A 12,484-nucleotide genomic window follows, 5' to 3' on the forward strand; every position below is an offset into this window, starting at 1 on the left:
TGACAGGGGAGGAGTGGGGTTCTAAGCTGCAAAATTGAACCTGTCTAAAAGCAAAACCTAAAGAAAAGAGGGTGTAATTAAAGACTGTGGACTGGCCCTTCAGTCATTAGGCTACTAGAATACAAAGATGAAAAGACTTCACCAGATGAGGCTAAACTTTTGGAATTGTGGAGAGGATACTGCGAGAAAAAGAAAGCGAGGTGATGGAGGTAGGCTAACATGAATAGCATAGCCATATTTACAGTGACCCTCCTCAACAATAGGCAAATATATAAATATAAAATATATATCTCCAAAATAAATATGTGTACCAACAGAACAAATAACAGTCCAAACAATCAAAATCCTGCACGTTATTGTATCAAACACATTTTTTTGTAGCCCATATTTACTGTCTTCATTTAGCCTATATAATTCTCTACTCTTTGATAAGGTCAAACTCCCTGTGAAAATGTTATAACCAACGGAAATGAAATTACAACATTACAACATAGGTTGAAAAAACAATAAACAGTCATTTTCTTTGTAAGAGCCCACAGTGTAATAGGTTTCTGGGTATAAATCTACTTATTTGGTTGAAATACCAAAGGTGGAGTTGTCACCGATGCACCAGTTAATATTTCCATCTCTCCTTTGGTGGTGACATTATCTAAATATGTAAATCAGCAGGTTTATTTCTTATTCTATGAAGCTTTTATTAAGGTCTCCTTTTCTTCTTTTTCTCATGAGGGTTTAATGGAACTCTTTCTTTTTTCCCCAATAAGGATCGAATATGTATATACAGTATCATTTTTAATATCTTGTTTAATGTGTTATTTAATAATATACAGTAGGTGATGTTAGATCCACTGAGGCTGTAATTATGCCTGAGGACTAAACAAGTCGATTTACTTTTTCTGAGTTTTACTTGTGTTATGTTATGTAGAAAAAAAGTCTGTCTGCTCAGTGAGATGTGCAACTGGCTGTGTAGTAACCTTAATCGTTATATTGGATGACCAGTTGTCTGACCACATAACATTAAAACTAGAACAAGAAGGCACCACCACTACCCACATAACACTGTCCAAATTGTTGAATTATTTTCCTCTCTGCAGCTGCTCATCATGTCACTGTGGCATGCTGCAAACAGCTATGTCACTATTCAATTCAATTCAGTTTTATTTGTATAGCACCAAAACACAATAACTAACGTTAAGCCCTTTTTGAAATGTGAATGAAAAGGGGCTGCTAGTTTTAGAAAGTCTCTTATCAGTAGGCAGCACTTGTTGAAACATTGGTTTTAATTAATTTCAAGGTAATTGTTTGGGTTGTGATTTTTAAATATGGAGCAAATTCAGCTTGGATATGCATTTCACACTCCACGTTTTCAGATTGGGATATATGGGATTTATTTCTGTGTCTACTGGCTGACAAGTGTTTAGATCACAGTATACTACACAGAGAAACACTGAGGCCATATTTTCACACTGCTCCTCTCAAGTGTCAGGGAAAAGGAATTTAAAAAGGGGGGGGATTTTCTTGATATGCTGAAATGTGTCACTGTCTCAGAGAGTTCAAAGCCTTGATAACTATTAATCCATCACAAGCTTGGCTCCCTGGCCCCTCTGCTCTGACCTTGGGCCATAAACAGCATTACTTATGTATTACAGGAGCAGAGACTGCATAATTACATGGAGGAGTTGAGGGAATTGCCTAGCATGACATGTTGGATGTTGCCAGCACAGATGGGTATAAACACTGTAAGTCATTTGAATCTAGATACACCTACAAATCTGATGCTGTGTGAGGTAAAATCCCACTGTGGGTGGTGGTTATGATGAGTCTGTATCAGCAGCTAATCTAGATAACTCAGGGTCCACAGATATAATAGTGCAAAATAAAACACTCTATGAATATGTTGTGCATTTAATTGCATTGTTGAAAGTTTGCACATTATTATTGAACTTAGCAGTAAGACCTTATGATTAGTGCAGCTCTGTAATCTACTTACTTAATAGTCAAAGTGGAATTTTAATTATTTTAACTTTCTCTGTAAAGAAATGTAATGACACAGAGGTTATTTAGTTGGACAAGTTTTTAGAAACTCTTTTTACTTCTCCAGCCTTGGATTGTACATTTCCTATGGCAATGTTTGTCACATGCTTAAGAGCTGGCATTCAAGCCTTGGACCCTGAGGGACCCCAAAGGAAAGTAGCATCGGAGGAGGAGGAGTGTCTAAGGATAACAGTGAAGAGCCTGTTGGACAGATGAACCAATGACCAAGATACATAAATACAATAAAAGACTGCAGTAAAATGCATGCATGTGAAATGGACATGAACAATACAAGACTTTTTTGTTGCGCCTCAAAGATGAACACATTGAATATGTTTGAAAATGTAAGCAAAGCAGACTTGATATCAGTTATAACATTTTTTCATGATGCTACAAATATAAAAAATCCAGTGCTGTCAATCGATTAAAATATTTAATCATGATTAATCGTATAGTCATGAGTTAACTCGTGATTAATCGCAACTTAATCGCACATTTTGTTCTGTTCTAAATGTACCTTAAATTAATACTTTTCAAGTTTTTAATACTCTAATCAACATGGACAAACATGGATGCTTTATGCAAATGTATGTTTATTATTACATGACATGTTTCAAAGGTCGTAGATATGTTTTTCAAAGAAGTTCTTCATGTCTATTAAACACATATAAAAAAGAACAGAAAAAACACAAGTTCCCATTATTTTCTTTCTTTGCACTGAGCCAGTGGCTCAAACAGACAAGTCAACTTAACTGACATCGACAACAAACAAAGACAACTTTTGTCTTGTCGACAGAACCATCAGACATCGTTTTGTAAATGAATTTATCGTTCAGAAGACCGTTTTCTTTCTCTGTTTCTGTTTGCTGCTGCACTCTTTACTGTCTATGGCTGCATTTTCCATTTCTCCTACTATGGGCTAGGCCACGGGTCAAAAAGGAAATGCATTAATCGGGCGTTAATAAAATTAGTGCCATTAAAATGGATTTGTGTTAACGCGTTAACATGTTAATTTTGACAGCCCTAAAAAAAAAATCCATCCATTATTGTATAATGGTGATTTATATATCATTTGGTTAATGTATTCTCTTCTGACCAAAAAAAAAATTAATTACAAGTCACAGTTCGAACTAAAGTTTTTGGTCCCACTTTAAAGACTTTAAACTATAAGAACTTTCTACAAACACTCTAACCTTTACTCTTAAGTGCAGTGTGCACATTAAACTGTCCTTAGAGCTGTGGGAGCCTTCAGGTGCACTGAACTGTGCCAAATCAGCTGAAAACCCTTGAGTCTGGGACTGAAAACAACAAATCACACAACAGCAAGGCCATGATCCACAGTGGGAGTGGGTGAAGGCAGGTATTTTGCAAATGGATTAATCTGTCTGTACTACATGTATACAACATTTGGCACAATGGTTCAAGTATTTGTAACTAAAGTTATGTTGAAAATAAATGCAATAATTTATTTGGCCAGGTATAGAATTTTAATAAAAACAGCAGTGTGTTTCTTGCTGCTTTTTCTTTAGTGGTATTTTTGAATTTCACTGGCTTTAAACATCATCATCTATCTTTAAATTATTAATAGCCATTTCAGTAAATTCCCTGAAAAAACACATTTTTAAAATTTTTTTATTCTAGTAAATTTTATGTTTAAACAGAATTGCTAGAAATGGTTCTATTGTTGATCCTGGTGGTTTGTCACACACTATGATACATTTTAAATATTAGTGTATTGTTAAAAAAGTCCCCATTATAGATGTGACCCAGAAGTAGAATCTGATAAACTCAGAAGGAAAGACTCATAATTACGGTTCAGCTGGCAGCTGTGGTCCTGAACCCACACTGCTGCTGTGCTTGTTCTTTCTGTTGTCTGCAGAGTTGCTACTGCCTGATGCACAACTATTCGAAATGTGGATTTGTGTTTGATTGGGCTGATCACCACAACACAACACTATGTATCCCGCTCTCTTCTGTTGTCTCTATGTGATGCCCACAGAGAAAAGCCCCAGTTTTCCCATTGGCCACTATTGAAACTGGGACATTTATTTTATGAGGAAAACTTCACTGGCAACAACATGCTATTTTTTGACAAACATGAAAAATTAAAGTTTTTAAAGTTTGTTCAGTTTTTAAGCATATTCTGTTTGTTTTCTGGAAGAACAGCATGTTTGCATGAATTGTAAAAGAATTCATTCATGCGTTCACTTCATTCATCATCACAACTTCCAGTCTCCTGCTGCTGACAACACAAATGTGTGGTTGAGGGCTACAAGGTTGTTGTTCACTCCATAACAGCTATAAATGTGTCCCTGTTTGCCAAAGTTTTGTAATGAAGAGCTGTTAATATTTCACAACAGTTTTCAAACAGTTGACAAGGTTATCCTTTTTGACCTCACAAGCTCAAAAACAACTGGGATGGCTTTCACACTTAAGAAGGTGAGACAGAGGCCTGCCTAACATCCTGAGAGATGAGCCGGAGCAGTGAATGTCTAAAGGATGAACTCCCACTGCTTTCATTCAGAATATGAATAAAACATGAGGTATTTGGTGACTTGTGTCCACCAGATCGCTTTTATTTATGGAGCTTCTTCTGCATAATGCTGCTGAAGATGTAATCAGCACAGCAGCAAAGCCCAGTGATCTATGTGTGTACTCTTATCAGCTCAATGAAGGGGCCGAGATGTAGCAAGGGTTGTAATTAATAGTTTGTGCGTTGTAGCTGTTGCAGTGTCAAAAACCAGCTACTGCTTCTAACCTCAGCCCTTCACCTTCTTCCTCATACATATCTGCCACGGTGATAAGAGACAAAGCTGATGTTGAAAAATGTTTGAACGAAATCAGTGTATCATCTAATCTTGAGGCCCCGAGATGGCCCGGTAGCGATAAGTGATATAGGATTCACACAGGAGTAAAGTGTGTGGTTCCTTGGGATTACCTTTATTACACATGTTGACCTCTAGTAAGTATTTTGGGGGCAGCATCTCTTTTTACTGTATTTTTTTTTTTTTTTTACTTGTACACATTTTTAAATTTGACACAGTGTTTTGCCACATTGCTATTCCAGATTCATTTTCCACAGCAATTATGATAGATACAAACTGACAACAGAGGCCTGTGGTGTCGTTCATAACCAGGTGGGTGGTGATGCAGTTTCTGCTCATAGCACTGCAGTCTCATCAGATCACTAATCAGGGCACGGGCCGCTGGTAATTATCGAGCCTACCTCCAGAATGCAACAGGAAACAGCCACAGAGTCACTGCTCTCTCCACCCGCCTCTTCTCTCACCACTGATTGCTGCTATTTCATCTGAGCAGAGAAGCATTAATCAACTCTCTTCATTCAGGTGAGAGCCCATTTATTCATAACACTTGACAGCAACCTCGAGTAGGCAGTGTGTTAAATTCAATTATAATTCCAATGAGCCGTGGAATGCTTAAGCCCACATACTATATTAAAGATGAGTCCTAATGGTATTTAGGTAATTTTGAATCATGTAAGCATGTACTAAAACTGATACAAATTTATTATTCAAAAATGACAGCTCTGAGGGATCATCAAACTATAGTTAATGGGGCATGTAGATTGAAAAGACAAACCCCCAGGAATGTCCTGTTCAAGGTGTTAAAATAGAAAAGGGCTTTGAACATTAAAACGAATACACAGAGGTCCACTTTTCCAACTTCAAAAAGAACAACTTCAAAAAGCTCTCTACATGTTGAGTAGATGAAGTTTAATTTTTAGATGGATTATCAGGTCCGTAGTCCCAGGGAATGTACCAGGAGCAGGCTCAGAGTCCCTTTATTATTAACTTTCAATCTACTGTACTTCAGCATCAGTAATTTCTTTATTGTAGAAAACAATGAAATAGAGCAACGCATTACTAAAGAAGAGAGAAAATTAATGGTTTATTATCAGTTCGGATCCCTAATTTCCCAGTATTGTATAGTATTGTATCAGCAGTTCTTTTAAACAGTTTACTGTCTTAGATTTTTGCATTCAGCTGTTTATAAATAAATGGAAAAGTATATTTTAGACTAATTTGGTGTCACAAACTTAGGTGTGAATGTCAGCGTGGGGGATTGGGGTTAGGGTTAGGGTTAGGGTCAGGTCAGGAAAAATACACCATGTCTATAGGGTCAGGGTTAGATGGAGTAGTCCTGGATACATACCATAAAAATGGAAATTAAATGATTGGATGTGTTTGCATTGACCAATTTAGGAGTTAATAGAAATGAGAAGTCTGCCAACCCACAGCCCCCATGAGGCCATGAGACAGCCATAGAAAGACATCCCCCATTACTAGAATGTTATGCACTTTGAGACTTGGTTGGTTTGAGATGAGAGATCAGTTAGGATTATACATTCAAATCACGTTAGGGTACTGATATTGAGTGGTTACGGTTAGGAAACATTTCCAGATTAGGGATAATTGGTTAGGTGTAGGCGTCCAGTCCAAATGGTTAGGAAAAGTTTTAGGATTAAGGGTAGCCAAGGCATCCAGATTGGATGGTTAGTATTAGAGAATATTCCCAAGTTTATGATAACATGGTTTGGGAGATCGGTTAGGGTTAGGTACTCAGCCTAGGTGGATAGGGTTTGGAAATGGTCCCAGATTAAGGTTAATTGGTTGGAGAGTTAGGGTTAGGGTTGATAGGGTGATATGGCTACCGAGACTTAAAATGGCTGCCAAGGTGCAGACACATGGTTTGGCAGGTGCTGTGTGTATCCTACAAAAGCCTTTTAATTTTGCCATCAGCGTGTCTATCTACTGCCTTCGTATATTTTTATCTTCTTTTGTGTTTAAGTTGTCCATGAAAGAGGGATGATCAAATCTTCTACCCAGCTATGAAGAGTCAACACCTTCTACTCACAAGACTACTGGATTATGGACATGCTAGGCCACCCCCATGTAAACACAGTCAGACACAACCAAACTGTTCCTGCCAGTGATTCATCTTTTGGTACTGATCCTGGCTGGTGAAGTAAAGGCCTATACATATTCCGCGAGGAACAGAGGAATTTCTTCTTTCTCCTAGGGCTCCGAGAAAGAATGATGTAATGTGTGTACTTTTTGTAACTGGTCTTCGTGTTTCACTGTGATATGTCTACATGTGTAATGTTATGTCTATAATTAATCGGTATGACGTCTGACTTTTTTATGGTACCTGTCTTAGGACAACGGATGAAATTTAGCTTTTGTGCTAACTGGCATATTGACATCAAAGTCAAAGTCAAGTCAAAGAAGCTTTATTGTCACTTCAAAATTTATATAGCAGACGCAGTACACAGTGAAGAGAAACAACGTTCCTTCTAGACCAGAGGTGCTACACAGAACACAGACAAAGTGCAGTGACGCAGACAAACATAGAGCTATGACAAAAATTAAATTATAATTTTAAAAAAATAAAGATTAAACAAGAGTTAAACTAAAGAGTTAAATTAAACTATACTTATGGTGCAGCATTGATGCTCACTGCTGATATGATGATCAATGTGCACTGTTATTTAAATTAGATTCAATTAAATGTCCAGGGTGTACCATCCCCTCACCACTTGTCATCTGGGATTGCCCCAGCTCCACAGTAGATGATGATGGATGTATCTACATGTGTCTGTGAAGGTAAGACCAGGGTTCAAGATTCTAGATTTTTGTCTTTTTCCACTCCCCAGAAAGCTGTTGATGCGAGGCTTGAATTACTCCTGTTGGGTAAATAAAACACCTGGAGATCATATGATTGCACTGTTGTGCATCATCTGATGAGTTCCACAGGGAGAGCTGCTCCTGTGCATACTAACCACAGAAGAGATCAGAAAATGAGTAATCAAATGGGAGATAACAAGGAAGGGGCAGTGGAATGAGTCTGAACTACACTTCAACAGTTGGAGTCCCTTTATTGTGAGACTTCACAGTGTCTCTATCACACAGAGGAATATGTTATACAGCAAAATATTAGGGAATTTAAATGCATGTCCTGCCCTTTATTTATCGTCCTGAAATCAACTGTCCTTTGTACGTCTGTCAGTGTCACTGGACCAGTGTACATTTTCTCCTACTTTTACTGTAGTAGTCTGCTTTTATAAAGTGTGAAATTCTCTTGTGAATGTATATAAATGCTAATATTTCAAGAATAATTCATCAGACTAATAGTAGTGTTTTGTTTCCCTGGATCTCTTGTCACAAATTCCCGATGAGTATGGTTAAATGTTCAAAAGTATGTGCTCTTTACAGATGCCATGCTACACAACATCTGGGCATTGAAGATTATTGTTAATCATGTTGTATGTTTTCTAAGAATTCCATTGAGAAACCGTATATAGAAATGAAAAGATGTCTATATTTGTTGTTTTGGATAATCCTGTGTAATAAAAATCAGAATAATCACATCACTTCAGACTGAAACAAAACATAAAATGATAAATCAATTTTTGACAGTCTGTCCTGGTGCTCTGATTTAAAACATCTAACACTTTCTCCAGTGGCTGGCAAATCTATACTGATGTTTTTGTACATTGTCATATTATCTCAAACAAACAGCTAACCACAGCAAACTGAAGACACTTCCAACAGAAGATGACATTAAAGGTTTTATTGGAAGCATTGAAAGTGAAAACACTGCACAACAAATTCAATGAAAGTGAGAAGTAGGGTATGTAAAGTGGTATGATCAAATGAAACTAACTGCTAAGAGAAAGAATAGTTGGATTTAAAAGTACCTTTAATTCATTCTCACAGGTGTTTGCACTTACTTTGGCTAATTAGAACTCTTGTCAGGACTCCAGTGGAGCTACAGCCAACTTCAGCCTGAACACAGGTCTAATCAGAATGAGTGAAGACAGCTGTGTGAGTGAGCTGTGCACTGCCTTCCATATTGCCTCAAGCCAGTTTTTCTCTTCTTACGAGTACAAGTTCTTTCTGATTCTGCGTAAAATTGGGATGTTGTTGAACAACAGCCCATAGAATGTGGCTGAAATTACCTGCACCATGTTTAGTCTGGTTTGAAAATGCAAATTCGATCTATAGATGACACAGTGATAATTGACTCATTCTGATATGTCATGTAAAAACTTGGAAATGATTACACATTCACACTATTTTTTTTATGGTGTTGTAAACAATTCAAATGATTGGGATATATTTCCTGCTTTTCTGGGAAGATATTCTCACTTTTTAAGCACTTTTAATATTTCAATTTAGATTTGAATGAATTCAAAAGAAATCCCCTGGAAAATGGTGCTTTATTTCCAAAGTCAAAGGTTTTTCTGAATCTGTCTTTAACCTCCAAGTTTTGGAATGTGGAAACAAATTGTCATAAACATTTTACTTTGCTGTTTCCAGCTCCTGCGTGTTTCAGTTTTACTCACTTAGTTACCTTTATTTATCTGCATTCAGTAGACAGAAGCATATTAATAGACAACAATGTCATGTAGTGCATAAAGGAACCCTGGCTTCACAAGTTTAGGAGGAACAGCAATGTGTGATGTAAATGTATGTTAATTTCATTTGCTCTTGAAAGGGGAAGGGTTGCTGTATTCCAGCTTCATTAAACAGGAAAACAAAAGACCTCAGCTCTCTCTAAACGCTGTTTTTCTACTTCATTTTCTGCTGCAGATATGATCTTTATTTCTATAACAGGACTTGAATTGACAAACAGCTGATGAAAGTTACTTTAAGTTCAGTAGTGATTATTGTTAGTAAATCCACCATAAAGGCAGGTTCAAATGTAAAGTGACTTATTTTAAATAGATGTAAATATTGACAACATGCGGATTAGAAAACACTACAGATACACAAAGAAGACTTAAGAATTTCATCTGCTAGCAGTCCTGTCAGTCTTAATGGGTTTCACCAGCAGTCTAATACTGATAAAAAGCTGCATATCGCTTCAATCTGGTTAGAGACAGAGAGACTCTGCAAGCACCCAGAGAGATAGACATGTAGCAGTTAATTATTATTACACCTCATACCATCTTATTTACTCTGTTTGGCCCAGGAGGAAATTTATTAGCAAAGACCAAGCCCCTCAGCAGACTCCTCACTCAGACCCTCTGAGCTGCTTTCAACAATCGGACCCACAGTAATGACAAACAGCTATTACAGGACATACTTTATACTGGACCTGCATGTTTTTAGCACCATTGCTTTGTTTTATATGTGAACTGTGAAATACATACAGTCTGTTACTGAGCTGGGGAATCTTAATTTCCTAACATTTCAATCTGCCTCATCATGTGTTGTTTTAAACTACATATTGTACTTTGTATTGTTGTCTTAAAAAACTCATTTCTTGAAAAATAATGTTTATTATTATGGTACAGGAGTTTATCCTAATAAGGAAAACCTCAAATTGATCCAAAGCAACTCACTTATTGTCACTAATGCTACAGTTATTCACAAATACAGTGTTTATTTACTACATTATTGAAGTTGCAGTTTCATTTTTATTCCAACCCAGTGATCGTCAACACAATAAAGTGATGGGCATGAGTCTTTAAATGTGCAGAAAGTGGCTGCTCAAAAGCCAGTGCAGATATAAAATTGCTCCCTTATCCCTGTCCTGGCTGTTGACATATGACTGTGAGGTTGTGATAACATGCACAGAGTGAGAGCTTAGAATAACTTGTCATACTCTACTGAGAATCTTGTATTCTTTATGTGTTGATCAGGCACAAAACATTCTGTGACTATTTGATCGTAGCTGCAGTTTACATAATTGTGATGAGGGCAAATGCATTAAACTATGCATATAAACACAGTCGCTGTAACAGGGATTTTCGAGTGGAAAGTCACTGTTCTGTACTTTAATTTACTGATGTAGCATCTCCAAATGTACCACTGTCTACAAGCAACAATCAATTCCACAAGAGGAATTCTGTCCAAATAAAATTACTCTGACGTGGTTCCATATTTCTGCTCTGGAAATTATTGATGGACAAACGTTTGCTTTTTTAAAGTGGATTTTAGATTGGATGAGTAAACTACTGTAGCATGTCAGTGTCCATATGCAACAGCCTTTCCAGGTTCACACTGGCCAGGATAACGATTGGCCAGAAAAAATAGAGCCTGTACTCAAAGAAAGTACCAAACCACAAATGTTCAGATTATTCAGTACTGATGAGGGTTGACAGCTAACTCAACAAAGTCAGGTGAGTTAGTTGAGTTAGGTGATGTGTTTGGTGCTAAACAGCCATTGCTCTAGTGATGCTGCTATAAATTTCCTATCAAACACTATCTCTAGTTATCTCTTTTCCTCACTGGAATGTCTCTTATTAAATTTGGGTCTGTAAACAGCTGTGCTCTTTTCTCAGTTTGAGCACAGCAGCATTTGATAACTACCAAGCGACTAGGAAAAGAGAAATGCAGCTCTTTATTTTCATGGCAGGGAAGAGTTTCCAGACAGCAGGCGTTTAAAGGAGCCAATATAAATTCTTTCATGAGCTGTTTATCATTATTGTGTGGGATTATACTGTGCTAAATAATGTCAAAAGAGACATTTGTTTATATGAAAATGACAGAGCTGTATATGAGACACAAAGAACCAATACTCAACTCAGCCACAATAAGATAAGTCATAAAACATTACACCATAATGAAATGAAATAAAAAAAAACATTGTTTTTCTACAGCTTCTGCCTTTTTTCCAAGACAGTAAAGTATAAATATCCAACAGTGCTTGGATGGCTGGCTTTCATTGCATCATTTATATCTCACTGTCAGCTTCTTTTCAATTCCATTTCCTGTTCTGATGATCTCTTAGTCTACCTTTCAGACAAACACAGATTAGTGCTTCAGCAAAAATGCATTAAATGTCTGCAGAGTGAAGAAGGTGACAGCCTCTCTGTGTTTTTATAGCCTGTGCCACTTACTTTGAGATTTCTGATGTCGACTGCTCTCAGCAGGTGACATAGACAGAAAGTAAAAGTAAAAGTAAAAAAAAAAAAAACCTTGGTCTCAATGTAAAGCTTTATTTTGCTCATAATATAAAGGAAACAGTGAGGAGAAACATAAAAGGTTTCAGACTATCACATGAAGTGCGTGTGGAAGAGTGACTTTGATTTTATATTCATAGATACAGCAGGTATTGAGATCCAGTTCGGGTAGATAGATGGCTTTTAGTTTTGAGACTCAGTTTTTTATGAGTCTCGAAACTTCTGGGCGCCTTGGCTGAGCTTTTCTAGATGAAATATGCATGTCAATCCTCCACTCAAATTTGACTCATATTTGACGAAAGGTTCTTCATTCTTGTAGAAAAAGTACTTCTTATAAATCAAGTCCAAAAGTCTAGTTTAACTGGAACAAAGTCGTGTTTTAACCATCACGTCTTAAATAATATGTCAGTGTGGCAGAGAAAGATATTGTTAAGGTGCTTTCAGACAGGGAGGGTTGCTGCTGTCGCCTCCTCTTGTTTCAGTGGTTGGTGGCAGCAGCAAAGAGAAGTGAGGGCAGCT

This window comes from Mastacembelus armatus, chromosome 4 (genome assembly GCF_900324485.2).
Source record: "Mastacembelus armatus chromosome 4, fMasArm1.2, whole genome shotgun sequence".
In the NCBI taxonomy this organism is placed as follows: domain Eukaryota; kingdom Metazoa; phylum Chordata; class Actinopteri; order Synbranchiformes; family Mastacembelidae; genus Mastacembelus; species Mastacembelus armatus.